We start from the raw sequence: 15150 nt of genomic DNA on the forward strand, positions 1-15150 counted from the left end.
TGTTCTATCTTATAGTATCCATAAGAAATTGTTATCAACATGCAGTACCCAGTTTATCGACCTTAATAAGAATACAGGTACTGCAAAGTTCATCCCAACATGGTCTATAGATGGTGTTTATTAGTAAGGGTTATAAAATGTATGCACAACCAAACTCTTCTGTTGAGAACTCATATAGTAGAGGTACACCATGTGTTCTCCTCTACTTGTTTAGACATCCTCTGTAGTTCATCTGAGGGGGACTGAGTGGTTTAAATGTGCCCAAATATTCATTCTTTTGATGTACACTGAGGGACATTTCTTTGAACACCAAAGCTGAAGAAGCCAATGTGTGTAAAAGGTACTCCAGAGGTAAATGAGACCATTCTGATTATGTGTATGTAGATTTGTGATCTACAAGCGGTACCAGATAAAGAAGGATTCCAGCTGTGTGTGAGCAATGTGTGTTTTTGAATAGTGTAGTAGTTGAGAGTGTATGCCCATTGTATGTAGCTATACATGGAAAGTGTCAAAGTAGTAGTGAAGTGTGTTATTGTACAGTGTATTGGGGAATTTGAAAAGAAACATTCAGGTGCATAGACCTATTGGATATGTAGTCATTGGGAGGGGGTTGACAGAATCCACTCAAATGTCACCTGGTATTATAACTATCTGTGCATAATGTTTGGTGGTTTTATATGTGAGATATGTCTGCTATAGAAATTCACTGTATTGTTGTTACTGGAGCCAGCAATTCCAGTTATTGTTGCTATCTTCTGAAGATAGCAAATGCAAGTGGTATTTATAGATGCAATCTATATCAGATAGTGATTCCAAGGACCACTATGAAGGGACTGTTTACTGCAGATAGCAGTTCCATGTAATATAGATTATTCTGACGCTATCTACTGAAGATAGAAATTCCATGTACTATATATTCTGATGCTATCTACTGAAGATAGCAATTACACATAATATATTCTGATGCGGAAGATAGCAATTTCACATAATGTATTCTGGTGCTATCTACTGAATATAAGTTCTAATTATTATTTCCGGTTGCTATTGAAGATTGTAACTGCTATTTAAATTTGCTATCTACTGAAGATAGCAATAATTCTTACTGCTATTTAAATTCACTCTCTATTGAAGATAGCAATTCTAACTGCAATTTAAATTTGCTATCTACCAAAGATAGCATTCTAACTGCTTTTAAAATTTGCTATCTACTGAAGATAGCAATTCCAAGTGCTATTTAAATTACTATCTACTGAAGATTGCAATGAACTGCTATTGAAATTAACAATTTAATGAAAATAGCAATTCTAACTGCTTTTTAAATTTGCTATCTACTGAAGATAGCAATTCTAACTATTTAAATTGCTATCTACTGAAGATTGCAATTTTAACTGCTATTGAAATTTACTATCTACTGAAGATAGCAATTCCAACTGCTACTTTTACTATCTCCTGAAGATGCATGTTGTTTGTAAATGGGATTTCTATTGATTGTGTATGTTACCAAGTTCTTCCTTCTACATTCCTTGCTATCTACCAAAGATAAGATTACTCATAACAATTTGCCCCAATACCCTGTTCATTATTTTATATTATGATATAGCTTTTGAATATTACATCAACAAGGTAACATGTCCAAAGGACATAATGATTTATTGTTAAACCCAAATGATTTAGTCATTATATATTTAGATCCAGGGCAATTAGCCATGACTTCGTTATGTGTGTACTTCAATCTGTTTGGTAAAAAAACACTTTTATCTTTTTTCAAAATGTGAATTTTTCACAATCGCTAAGATTCTGAGTATTTTGATGGATCTTAATTTTGCAATTTCATCCAATCTAAAACATTCTTTAACAGTCAAAATATTTGTATGTCTTTTATATTGAACGTAACTTTTCACGTGCGGAAAGTACAAAAATAAAATGTCACGAAAATTGCCAGTATGACTACGTATATGATGATGAGTAAGCCTGGTTAAGTGGACATGGTCTGGCGGTCACTACAGTGGATAGGACACTATTAAATTGTTAATGAAATGAAATCTCTATTCCTAACACTTGGCCATTAGAGGCTCCACAATGATAATTTCAGAGCTTGCTTCTTGCATCTCACAGTGAAAAGTCGTAAAAAATGGATTTGATTAACTGTTTAATGATTGTGAACCAAGATTATTTAGAAATTGAACATGGAGTGTTGAAATGTTGGTTATCCATTAGAATACCCTACCATTTATTCCATTTACTCTTCATGTCTGTGTGCCATTTTCAACCCCAACATCAGTGGTGGCGCCAGGAAATTTTTTTCGGGGGGGCATTGGGGGGCAAAGTGAATTTCAGGGGGGAAAAATCAACAAATTTTGTGCAAATTTACATAAAAAGTGGAATTTTTCAGTAATTTTTGGGTTTTTCTGGGGGAAAGAGTTCTGACTGGGGGGCATTTCCCCCACTCATGCCCCCCCCCCCCCGTGGTGCCGCCACTGCCCAACATCCAAGCTGCTTTTTGCCTATGTATATGTGGAAGGAGGGGTGTATCATTTTAAGTTAAAAGTATAGGCATACAGTGTGCCTGGTAAAGGTAAAGGAGTCGAACCTGCATATTTTACAGGACGGAGTGCCCATCTCTTTTTCGTTTTGGTAGTGGTTAGTCCAGATTCCGTGAAATGTTGCTGTGGGGAGATCACCATGCCTCCTCCACAGTGAGTTGGTTACCTTCCCAGCATTTAAGAATGCCAGTACCCATTTATACACCTGGGTGGTGAAGAGTAATTGACATAAAGTGCCTTATTCAAGGGCACAACACAATGGCCTTGTCGGGTTTGAACCCGCAATCTTCTGATTATGAGTCGGAGCCTGTTCTGTTCAGTCACCATACTCCCTGGTAAACAGCTGTTTAAATCAACTAAACAATGTTTTACATTGTCTAAAGCAACTTACCAAAGGATATTCATATATTTGTTAACCATATTGGCTGATATTGAAAAGCAAAATGATCAGTGGTAGCAGAAAAAAGTTTTGCAGGAACCCACAAGACAGTCTGCATTACATAACATAATAGAAAATGGGTTTATTCCAGTTGAAATCCATACACCCCCTGGAACACATGACCTTAATCTTCTACAGACATGACCTTAATCTTCCACACAGGGAGTGTGAATTTCAAATGGGGTTACCTGAATGGCTGAATCCATTTGAAATCTATACTCCCTCTGTGGAAGAGTAAGGTCATTTCTTCCGCAGGGGGTGTATGGATCTAAACTGGAATAGCCCTTTGCACTAAAGATAGTACATGTGCTATCACATAGCTGTTATATATGGGAGGAATAAACAGATAGGAAGCACACCATCCATGTAATACAACCGCATCATTCTACTTCCATACACACTTTCAATTCACTGACTTGTAACAAAGTACTAAGACACTTTGAGAACACAGTAAAGACAGGTAGATCAGTATACAAATTATGCATGCGTGCCGGTTTAATGCCGTCAGTGTATAGAAATAGGCTACAACACTAATAGCACTAAAAACCTGCTAAATTTGGCAGTTATTCACGCAGGTCAAGGTACTTTGCCGTTCTTAATGTATAGTTTTAGTGCCTCATTGAGTCCATGTGTTAACCAGTTGAGATGTATGCTAGGTGAAGTATAACATGTGGGTTGTATGTGTGGGTCGTTTGTCGTTAAAATTGTTTTTTGAGACACGGCCAATTTATTTTTTTGTTTTGTTGTTTTCTGCAGTAGAAAGATAAGTACATGGCCATGAATTGTAAGTCCTAATTCCATTGCAATTTGCAGCATATTGTAAGCTATAAATGAGAAAAAAATATCTGGTGAAAAATTGAATCTGGTATATTTTATGACAGGCAGCTTGTTTAGCTTGATCGTGTCACATGTATTACATGTTTATTTGTGCTTTATTTAGCAAGTTTTATGATGTAGTTAATGTAGTGATGTAGTATTTGTAAGACATTATTTTCACCAACATCATCAGTAAGCATTTGACCAAACTTAAAGTTTACTGACACAAAAATAGTATTTATGTTCTAAAATGGAGGGAAATATACAGAAAATGATATCATTTAACTGTATTAGATGGTGTTTAAGTCAAAGTTGATGTGAATTTGACCCTTTTCATTAATTTAGACCATGTTTCAATTTTGTCGTAAAATTGTAAGAAACCTTAAGTCAAAGTTGACTTGAATTTAGCCTTTTAATTAATTTGGAGCATGTTTCAATTTTGTCATAAAATTGTGCGAAACCATGTGTAAAATGGTAGCAAGACAGGTGCTTACCAAGCCATGTGTGTGTGATTGGGAATTACACTGAGATTTCACTGTACACTGGCTAAGCTCAATATTCATTCATATATGGGACATAATCAATTTCTTCTACCTCCCCCACATGTTCTTATGACGTTGAATAGTCACTTAGTTAATTTGGTTTCTAATTCGGCTCTGAGGGATTGTGTAGAATTTGATGTTGTTTATCACGAAATGTATTTAATGAATGAGTTATGAATGTATCTTCCTGAAATTTTTTCATTATTGCTGTCTTTTGTGAATATGAATTATTACAGGACTGTAAAATCTTGTCAGTAATTGTTATCTACTGAAGATTTTATATAATTTTCAGCTCTTTCAACTGCACATAACAAATATATTACTATAGACCACATGACATCATTGTTTATCAACAAAGGCGAGGGACTGGTCTATCGATATGCTTAAACGAACCACTATACTGTTCAATGGCTTTCTTCTATATGAAATGTGGTGGGCGATTTCAAATGCATGTGCCCTGAGCAAACTACAATGTGTACGCACACTGCAGAGCAGAGAACAATGGAAATTGCCATTATTCATGCGCATACCGGGCAATGACGTCACATGTCAAGTGGTCTATATGAAGGCCTAAATGTAAGGCTTTCTACTTGTCACACCATCTGTTTTACATAGTTGCATGTAAATAGCGTAACTATACGTAGTAATTGACATAGAGCGTTGCTATACATCATAATTTGGAGTGGACGATGATATGCATTTGCACACTTCTATATGTCCCTGATGTATTTCTTATCTATGGTAGGTAGTTGCGTATTTGCTATCTACTATAGACACTTGTATTTGCTATCTACTGTAGACAGTTGTAATTTGCTAACTACTGTAGACAGTTGTATTTGCTATGTACTGTAGACAGTTGTATTTGATATCTACTGTAGACACTTGTATTTGCTATCTACTGTAGACAGTTGTAATTTGATATCTACTGTAGACACTTGTATTTGCTATGTACTGTAGACACTTGTATTTGCTATGTACTGTAGACAGTTGTAATTTGATATCTACTGTAGACAGTTGTATATTAAATGAGTATTTTGTGATCCTAGCATCCTCTTTTTATGACATTTTTCAGTACATATCCACGAAAAAAGTTTATTCCAAAAAATTCAGTTGACTCCGATTTTGCGTTTAAAGGTAACTTCATATGTAACAGGTATCTGCTGTACTTGAATTTGGCAATGGACTATTCCTATTAAAATCCATACACCTCGAGATCTGTGGAAGCCACGACCTTAATCTTCCACATAGGGAGTGTGAGTTTCACTCCATTTGAAATCTACCCCCCCCCCATGTGGGAGATTAAGGTCATGTCTTTCATAGGGGGTGTATGGATTTCAACTAGAATAGCCCATTGTTGAAATAGCACAGATACTTAATTATTATCCTTTACTATTTGTTATTGCTATCTACTGAAGATAGTTGGGTATTTACTCTGCTATCTACCAAAGATAGGCATTTACTATATGTATACATACCATAATGTCATTGCCAACAAGGTTACAGAAACACTGTCATGCTTTTGCACATTTTTATTGAATTATTGGCATAGATTTTGTTTACTAAGGCAACAATTACCTGTGGTAAGATGTTTGACATACAAATGCAGGTAGCTCTAAAGTAGTCACTAGGGTTCATAAACCAACATCCTAGTCATTTAGTTGCCTTATATTCTTTATGTTTGACGCTGCAAATCCTTCTCATCCCGTGCTAAAAAACGTCTTTTATACTGATTATCAGCGCTACTAATTAATGCAAAGCTTACCCAGCCACTTGGGTCTGTGGATCAACAAACTTACGATGCTTAAATTCAAGATGACCAACATGTGTCGTATCCCCGAGGGATATATACCAACGATGTGATAATGGCCACCGACAACTTGATGACTGGATGGGGAAAGAATGACCGACCCACCGGCTGGAATATTCATACGGTCAGTGCCCAGTGGGATATGGCTACCCCAGTGTCCCTTTGGTCATATGATGAAAGATGGTGTAGATGAGCGGCTAACTGACCGACCGGAGAACAATCTAGTTGCGGGTTAATCACATAAAACTTCCCCTTCAAGGCTAAGCTTAATTGTTATTAGATTCTGAAAGGAAGAACGTCCGAAAGAAGGTATGCTGTCATTGTCTATTTGTCAACAGTAATTCATTATCTACCGCATATCTCAAGTTGATTTGGTAAAGAATATGTGTAAATATTGCGGCATTTTTTGCATTGAAATTACAAAAAATGGACAGATGCAATTTCAGATGTAATATAATATACCATGATTAAAATCAATAGTTAATATTTTGAGAGCAGAAAGATGAGATAGTTGGTTTCATTATTATTGTCAGTGTACATAAGCTTATCACATCATTTGAGAACAGTGACCCACCCCTTGGGGGAAGAAGTTCAAATTATTTCCACTTGACCAACCAAAGAATCCAGGTTATGGAATCTAAAACTCATCGGAACAGTAAGCTCTTGAGGGATTCAATGAACACAGAAATTTAAATTGAGTTTCTAGACACAAAACTGCTGTATTGTAACCCATTCACTGAGTCTTCAGAGCAGTATGTAAAAATAAGTTTAATTGCGGTATGTTCATTAGTAACCCTGTAGTAGTTGGTACAGAATGTAAATTTAGGTTGTGTAAAACAGAGCACAATTGACCTTTTCGGTAAATCCCATAACCCTTTGCGAGTACACCTGAGATCTCGTCATTTTACGTCACGCCGACTTGCAATGCGCAGTAAACGATGTTCGATAAACGATGTGCGATCGGGCAGAGAGCGTCGTGGACGCAGAATGACGAAGTTCTTAGGTGTACTCGCAAAGGCTTATATGGGATTTACCGAAAAGGTGAATTAGGTAAAAAAGTCAAAGATGCCATTGTTTTAGGACCGAGTTGAAATTTAATTTCGGTTTTTGAAACTTTATATGAATGCTACATTTAGTAGTAGTTGTGTTTACCATTTGACATAAATGGAAAAAAAAAACATGATTATAAAGGTTCATGATAAGAAAGAAATGCTAAATGTAAAATACTTTATTTATCACACAAGGTTACTAATGAATATAGCATTTATAAAATCTTTCACATGTAATAGTTCAACTTCATTCCAAAATGAAGCTGGGCTTATCTGCCTTATTCAACTTTTTTATTCTCCTTGTCTTAGCTATTTTACACATTTTCTATTTGTCTGTTTTGTTTGTTTAGTTATTTTCATAAAGTATACATGTATCCAACATGCGCCTTAAACTTTTTAACCATGTAGGCCCTAGATCTTGTCTATGTCAAATTAGAACAAATTTCAATGTACTATGTACGGTGTGAAGACTCGCAATGTCTTCATCATTGTCGACATGTATGTCTAGTCTTGCTTCATCAAAGAATTAAGTAGCATGTTGTATTGCTACTGGGATAGATGACACAGTGTGTAGAATAGCAAACAGAGTTAAAGGTATCCCAAGTTGTCTTGTGTCTAACATACGACAGGAATTAGGTGTCTTATTTTAGGGTTTACTCTAAATGTGGATGATTCTAACCTGAGAATGAGTAGATGACTCTGTATTGTGATAGCACTCTTCATTGAAACCGGCATATCCAGCTTTCTTGGTCGGAGGGGGGGGGGTAATAAAGACAAAAAAAATTACATACATATACGGTTTTTGTTTTTAGAGAGACTGTACATGTCTTTTAGCTTCCAAAAAGGCTGTACTGGTGTGATGTGCATGCGTAACGCGCAAAAATTCTATATTTTACACAATTTCACCCATGATCAGGATGAAAAGGGCTTCATTGTGACAATGTGTGCACATAGTGTGCACAAATTTTGTATTTTACGATAATTTGGCCCAAGATCGGGGTGAATTTTTGCCCTCCAGATTGTCTCTTGCATTTTTTGTCAGGGGGCACTGTGCCCCCTAGAGATTTAGTACCAAAGAGGTCTCACCTAGAAAAGGTTGACTTGGCCCATTTTAGGAGTCAGTATACAAAATACAGAATTGGCTCATTTTTTTATTTGAAACATCAAAAAAGTACTCAAGTGGTCAAATAATCTGTAAGTCCTAAAGATTTTGTCTTGAATGTGTTACGATGTGTTTTTTTTGGAGGGACTTGTTTATTTTGTTATCTCCCTATCAAGGTTGTTTATTTTTGTTTAACATAACAAGATGATACTGGTCTACTACATTTGATTTTCAGTATACCCTTTAAGGTAAATTAGCTTTCTATGCTATCAAACATGGTGTGACCAAGCTCAGGATGTTTCTGGCTATTTTATAAAATTGCTAACCCAATTTGCAGCCTGTATATAGCAGCTGCTTAATTCTGATTTTCGCAGATATCAATTTGATTATAAAGCCTCGCGTGTGAACACTAAATTTGAAGGGAAGTTACTGTTTACATAACATGCTTTACAGAAAAGTATTATGTTTGCATTTATCAAACAGATTTGAAATTTGCTGAAGTGCAAACTGCAAACTTGGTTATTCAACATGGTATTTTTTAAACATTATTATGAAATTTCATGTGAATGAATAAATAATGAAGTATTGAATGTATTCTGTCATCTCTTGTATGTAGTCATACATTAATATCAGCAATAAAAGCAACTTAACCCCCTGAGCACTGCCTGTCGATCTAACATTGCCTCTGATTGGTCAATTACATGATATCTTCACTTTAATCACCAATCAGAATGGAGCTTTGCAAATAATTTACCCCAATTTTTTTTGCATGGTGAAATTATTCTAACAATGTTGCTGATTGGTCCAATTGATAATGAAAACTTCTTTTTTGGCCAATCGGCAGGTAGTTCTCATGGGGTTAAAGTGTGGGTACCTTGAGGATATACAGAGACTACTGGTTCTTGAGTTATTCCACTCATTTGGTAAACATTTACAGAACAGTAAATAAAATATTTCAGTTTGTCAATTATAAACTCAGTTGGAAATAAATTCAGCTTATCCTGTGGAAAGTAGTTCACATTCGAAACGAAAGTTGTGAAATTATCATGGTGGTAAACTAAACACTTCTTTTTAGTCACGGCAACATTCAAAGACCGACGTGAGGTGAAACAGTCGGGAACGTGTTCTATATTGGCGAAGCCGCGTGATAAACATCTCGCTAATATCATATGAATTTAATTTAGTGCTTGGCCAGAGTGCTATATAGCAAAATGAAATTTGCTGTTTGACTATTTTATGACATAAGGATGTATGTTATCTGTAGGAACCTAATTACATACTTCTTTTCATCATAATTTTATGCCATTTTCATCCTAAATTGATAAAATGTGTATCCAATGGTATTTACTGTAAAGATATACTTTTCATCGGTCATAATGTTTGTAGTAATGAATATCCCATAGTTAAAGGAAGTATTGAACTGCATAGTGTCTTTATTTGTTACAGCCTTATTGCTTGTGATAGCGAAACAAGGTGCTTAAAGCCACAGTAAAAGAAATATGATGTTAGGAAAGAAACTGTCAGATATTGGTTCACATCAAAGCATGGTCATCGTGGACCCAGGGGCAAGTCTTATCTATTACGACCTTTCTATTGATGCTGACCATAAGAACCATTTAGTTTATATGCAGGTAGATGGTATCATACGTGCGAGATGACCAGAGCGTGGATGGTAGGTAGGCCCAAAAGAGGTAGTCCATGTATAGGAAGTCAAAGAAACTATGTTGCTTATAAGATGGAAAAGTTGAATTTGAATTTTGCCTTTCTAATGCACTTGTCAATTGGTTACCCTGGGATGGCTGGGCAGTTGACTACATTTGGCCACAAATGTTGTCCCCACAGGGCCAGGCATGTGCCGAGCTTTGATCAGGGATTTGACAAAGTCAAAAGAGCCAGGAATATGGACAGAGACTTCAGTGAAGGCAAAAGGCTGGGGTTTGCAGTAATTGCCCGGCTAGTAGGGGTCAGGACCTAGCTGGAGGTAGTAGGGGTCAGGACCTAGCCGGAGGTTTACTCACAAATTTTACCATTATTTGGGGATTTGGCCAAGAATCAACTGGGGAGTTTAACATTTTAAAAATACAGCCCGGCATAATTCCCGGTCATCCTGGGTACCCAGGGGCCAGGACATCACTTGACAGTTGCATAAGGGTGACTGTTTTAAATTGTATCATTCAGAATGCAAGAACAGTATAACTTGTTGATGGAGGATATTTTGTAATTCAGCAATTTTGTATAGCACAATAATGTATGTAAGATATGTGTATAAATTGTGCATTTGTATTGGCTGAAAAATATTCTGAAGAACAGGATACCACTATACATATTGGTAGAAATTCTGAACCATTATACGTTTAAACCATTTACTAATTTAAATTGAAAGGAAACCTTTTCCTGTTAAGTTGAAATTGACACTGAATTTTGTAGGTGTTCATAGGAGTTTTTGATAAGCCTGCCATCATTTACTATAAATATTACTATAAATATATTTTACTTTTATATATTTTATTTTTATTGCTTGTTTGAATTTGTAAAATTTCCAACAGTCTTTTAGCTTCCCTGAATATAGGCTGTCACTTAATAGGTAAGCTATGCTTGTGCTATGTTAAAATTATTCTGCGAGACTCAAGTACACTTAAAATACTATGCTGTAAAAACCTATGCTGTATGCCCATCTAAATTCAGTGATATAACATTGCTTCACATTATAAACTGCTTTTATGTAAATGTGTTTCAGTGTAATGTCCAAGCCATATACCCAAGCCCCACTCTAGGAAATAAACATGCTCATCCTCCATGTCCGGTTCTTTAACCCCAACATACTTGTACACTATAGAATGACCTTTGAGCATCATGGGTACAAAAACTCATGCCCTACATATAGAGGTCAAATTTTGAGCTATGGTTGTTTTTGTGAGTTTTGAACTAATGCCGTTGGGGATGAGATCATTTCAGCTCAGAGTGCCATATAGGCTATTCCAGTTGAAATCCATACACCCCCTATGGAAGACATGACCTTAGTCTCCCTCACTGGGGGTGAGAATTTCAAATGGGATTACCTGAATGGGTGACTCCATTTGAAAGCTACACCCCCTGTGTGGGAAATTAAGGTCATGTCTTCCACAGTGGGTGTATGGATTTCAACTGGAATAGCGCATTGATGGAACTACATAAGAACTAGGACACTCGGTAGCAGTACATCAAGACCAAATGATTAAAGTGCATGAGCAAGGAGAATTTTTGTTGCCAGAGGACACAACCATCTTATTGTCCAAGACGGCCAAATAAACTAGCTTAATTACACTAATCCACAGTATAAATAAGTGTACACTACTAAACTAAAGAGTGACCATCTGGGTTTTGCTTACAAGAATAATATCTTCAGATTTGAGCTCTTAGGGTAAAAATCTTCCTTTAAGGATTTTGCTAAATTGAAAGTGGTTAATTGAGTCTTTGCCTGGAGTAGTTTGCATTTATGTCATATATAGCAAAATTGATTTTAAAATTGCTTGTATTATCTGCCCTGAACTTGCATCATTCTATTATAATACTGGTATTTGTACAATTTCAATCCTTGAATTTGTACATTTTTTTTTATTTGTAATGTGATGGATGGATTATATTGAATGGTATAATTTAATTTAGGCAATTGTTATTGTTCAAATCAGTAATATTATTTTAAATCTGGAATAATATATGAGCGAGGTCTTTATTAAAAAGTCCTTGCATGTGGACTACACTAATTCAGTCATGTGCCTACTCTTTTTGTTACCAATTCCACATACCTATGTCCAAAAATTCCAAATACATTAAGACTAGGCGAGCTCAAGCTTAGCCCTACTATATGGCCTTTTAAACACACTATATCCGAACCCCGCTAAAACCCACTAACCGCTCCACACGAAATAGCAGTCACTGGGTTTAGCAGTTCTCTGGAAATAGCCAGGTTTTATGATATAGAATGGTTTTGGATCACCACTGTTAAAAGGCCCTATACTAGTAGGGCTACTCAAGCTCTGTATAAACCTTTGTGGGAAAGCTACCATATTGAATTGTCTTACATAGGAACTAAAATTATTTACATCAACCATTTATTGGCAAAGACCTCAAGTCATAACACTGGTTTGTGCATGTAGTACTTGTACTAGTACATGTACACTTTGCAAATGGAATGTACACTATATAAAAACATATTATAAACATACTAGAGCCCGGTCTCTTCAATTCTTGCCTCTTTGGAAAATTATCACAAATATATTTAATTGTATCACTTTGCATCAAACAGGTTTTCCCCTGTAGTGTCAACTCCAATTTCATTTGGTTTATTATTGAATTGAAAAAGATGTTATTATCTACATCATAGGTGATTGTTGTATCAATGTACTTTGGTCTTGTTTAATAGAAATATCGTAGAAATGATGTTGTTTGCTAAATTGACACTAGTCACGCAATAGATGGCAATAGAGAGTAATAGCTCGTAGTATGACAAACGCTAATAGAATGCGACAGATGTAGAGCGTAGTGGCAGCTTGTCTAAAAAAAAGGCTGATATATACTGGGAAGGGAAATCAGTTTTTTTTACAATTTGACATGGAAGCTGTGCTTTAAAGGGTAGTCACAGTCTGTGGCCCTCACAGACTTGGCGAACGTTCAGCCAAAATGTGCAAGCTCTCTAAATAGTATACTATCATTTTCTTCGGAAGGGGGGTCCCAAATTTACAAAAAGTCAGCGTCAATAAAATTTTATGACCCCCCCACCACAGGTTAAAATTGCATTGAAATCAGTCTTTTTGAATAAAATAAACATCATCTTGTGACTCCCTACAGTTTGGTCATCAAACATTTTATGACCCCCTCCCCCTATTTTTCTTTCCAAAATTTATGACCCCTCCCCCAGTATATTTGGGATCCCCCTTCCAAAGAAAATGATAGCCCCCTAAAGCAACAGAGGGCTACTTAAAGAGGCGTGACCAGATTGACAGACCCATCCCTTACCTTAGAAGTGGTAAACACCACCTATAGTACTTACTATTGTAGGGCATTGTTATACACATTTTTGATTCTCATATGAAAACCACTGTCTAGATAGATCAAACAAATCTTGAAGTTTAATGAAGGGAAGCAAACATCATCTTGTCAACATCTATTGTTTAAAATTGATCAAAATGTCATTACTGGAGTAGCATTTCCATGTCATGTTTACACCTTTGTGATAGATCTGTATAGGTATATAGAGTATGTGGCTTATTACTACACTGTTTCCATTACCCAGATATTGTTAACAACATGCCAACATTTGTAACAAACGTCGGCATATGATGAAGTACTACAAGGTGTTATTTGTATCGTCAGGAAGTAGCTAGACAGGGTTGCCAAGATATATTTAGCTCAAATTGAGGGAAAAAGTCACTAAAAAGTTTGCAAGTTTTTCACCATACCATTGGTGTTTGTGGGACAATATGGTAACCAAAATCGTGTTTAACGCATGCCAAAAAGTCACACAAAGTATCTCCGAATCATTGGCAAATTAGGGTGGCTGGTAAGCATCATTAATTGATCCACATGCAGGTGGTTTTGTGTGTACTGTTTACCCTGACTGCTCATCCAGAAGTACCAGATTTAAGACCTGTTTATCAGGACAATCCGTGTAGCTCAGTGGTTAGAGCATCAGCACTATCTGGAGGCCTGGGGTTCAAGTCCCCATACAGGCCAGAATGTCCAGATTTTTTTCTCTGACTTAACTGCTTATGCATTTTATGTTTCCATTGTAATTTCATATTAGAATGTGCCAATGTGCAATGCATGGTTCTTCTTTCCCCTGTGTTTTGATATATTATTATTAAGAATTGCGGTTAAGCATCATTAATTTGATCTCATGCATTAAGTTTGTAATGTTTGAGTGTTTATGTGTATGACATGTAAGCCTATTTCCCCCGGCTTATTCGCTTGTTTATCTCTGAACCATTTGTTTTATGTAGCAGGAATAGTCAACAAAGATGCCCAATGGGCTATTCTAGTTGAAATCCATACACCCCCTATGTAAGACATGACCTTAACCTCCCATGCAGGGAGTATGAATTTCAAATGGAGCTCCCTGAATGAATGACTCCATTTGAAATCTACACCCCCTGTGTGGAAGATTAAGGTTATGTCTTCCATAGGGTGTGTATGGATATCAACTGGAATAGCCCATTTTGGAGCAGACGATACTGAATGGGTGGTTCCATTTGAAATTCACACTCCCTGTGTAGAAGATAAGGTCATGTCTTCCATAGGGGGTGTATGGATTTCAACTGGAACAGCCCAATTGGGCTACAAATTGTAGGTTTTATAACTCTTGAGCAAAGGGTTTTAAATTGTGTCCACCCAGTATCGACATTTTTGATGGATGTATCAAATACTCAATGTATCCATCCTAATTTGACCTAAAGATACACCGTTGTATCACGAAAGGAGATACATTACAACCACATTTATAAAAAAGCAAAGAAATGAAAGAATTTGGTTAGATATATTGCTGACCAGTAAACAAAACAAGGATTGATTGGGATGCATGAGGAGTATGTTACCTACAGGCTCAATATTGACCACACGATGGCACTGGACACTCTTCCCTGTAGTACTAGAGTGTGCAATATTTTTGTGGGAGGTAATTTTCGTGAGATCAGAGGATAACTAGGGGTTACTTATATCTAAACATTGTTAATTAGATCAAAAAGTGGTTGTGGGTTTTTATGTTTTCCCTTGTGGGTTTTACTTTGTGAGTTTTTATATTTGTGATTCAATTTTCACTCATTACAGTTGCGAAAATAAAATCTTGTGAAAATTCCATTGCATAGGATCTTATGCAAT

The 15150-nt window shown here is 36.2% G+C and overlaps 1 protein-coding gene across 9 annotated transcripts in view; it reads left to right on the forward strand.

Moving 5' to 3' along the window:
* Positions 1 to 15150, forward strand: part of LOC140147895 (actin-binding LIM protein 2-like) — a 428263-nt gene that overhangs the window by 227401 nt on the left and 185712 nt on the right. The gene's annotated exons all lie outside the window — the stretch shown is intronic.

The sequence above is a fragment of the Amphiura filiformis genome, chromosome 3 (assembly GCF_039555335.1).
Source record: "Amphiura filiformis chromosome 3, Afil_fr2py, whole genome shotgun sequence".
NCBI lineage: Eukaryota > Metazoa > Echinodermata > Ophiuroidea > Amphilepidida > Amphiuridae > Amphiura > Amphiura filiformis.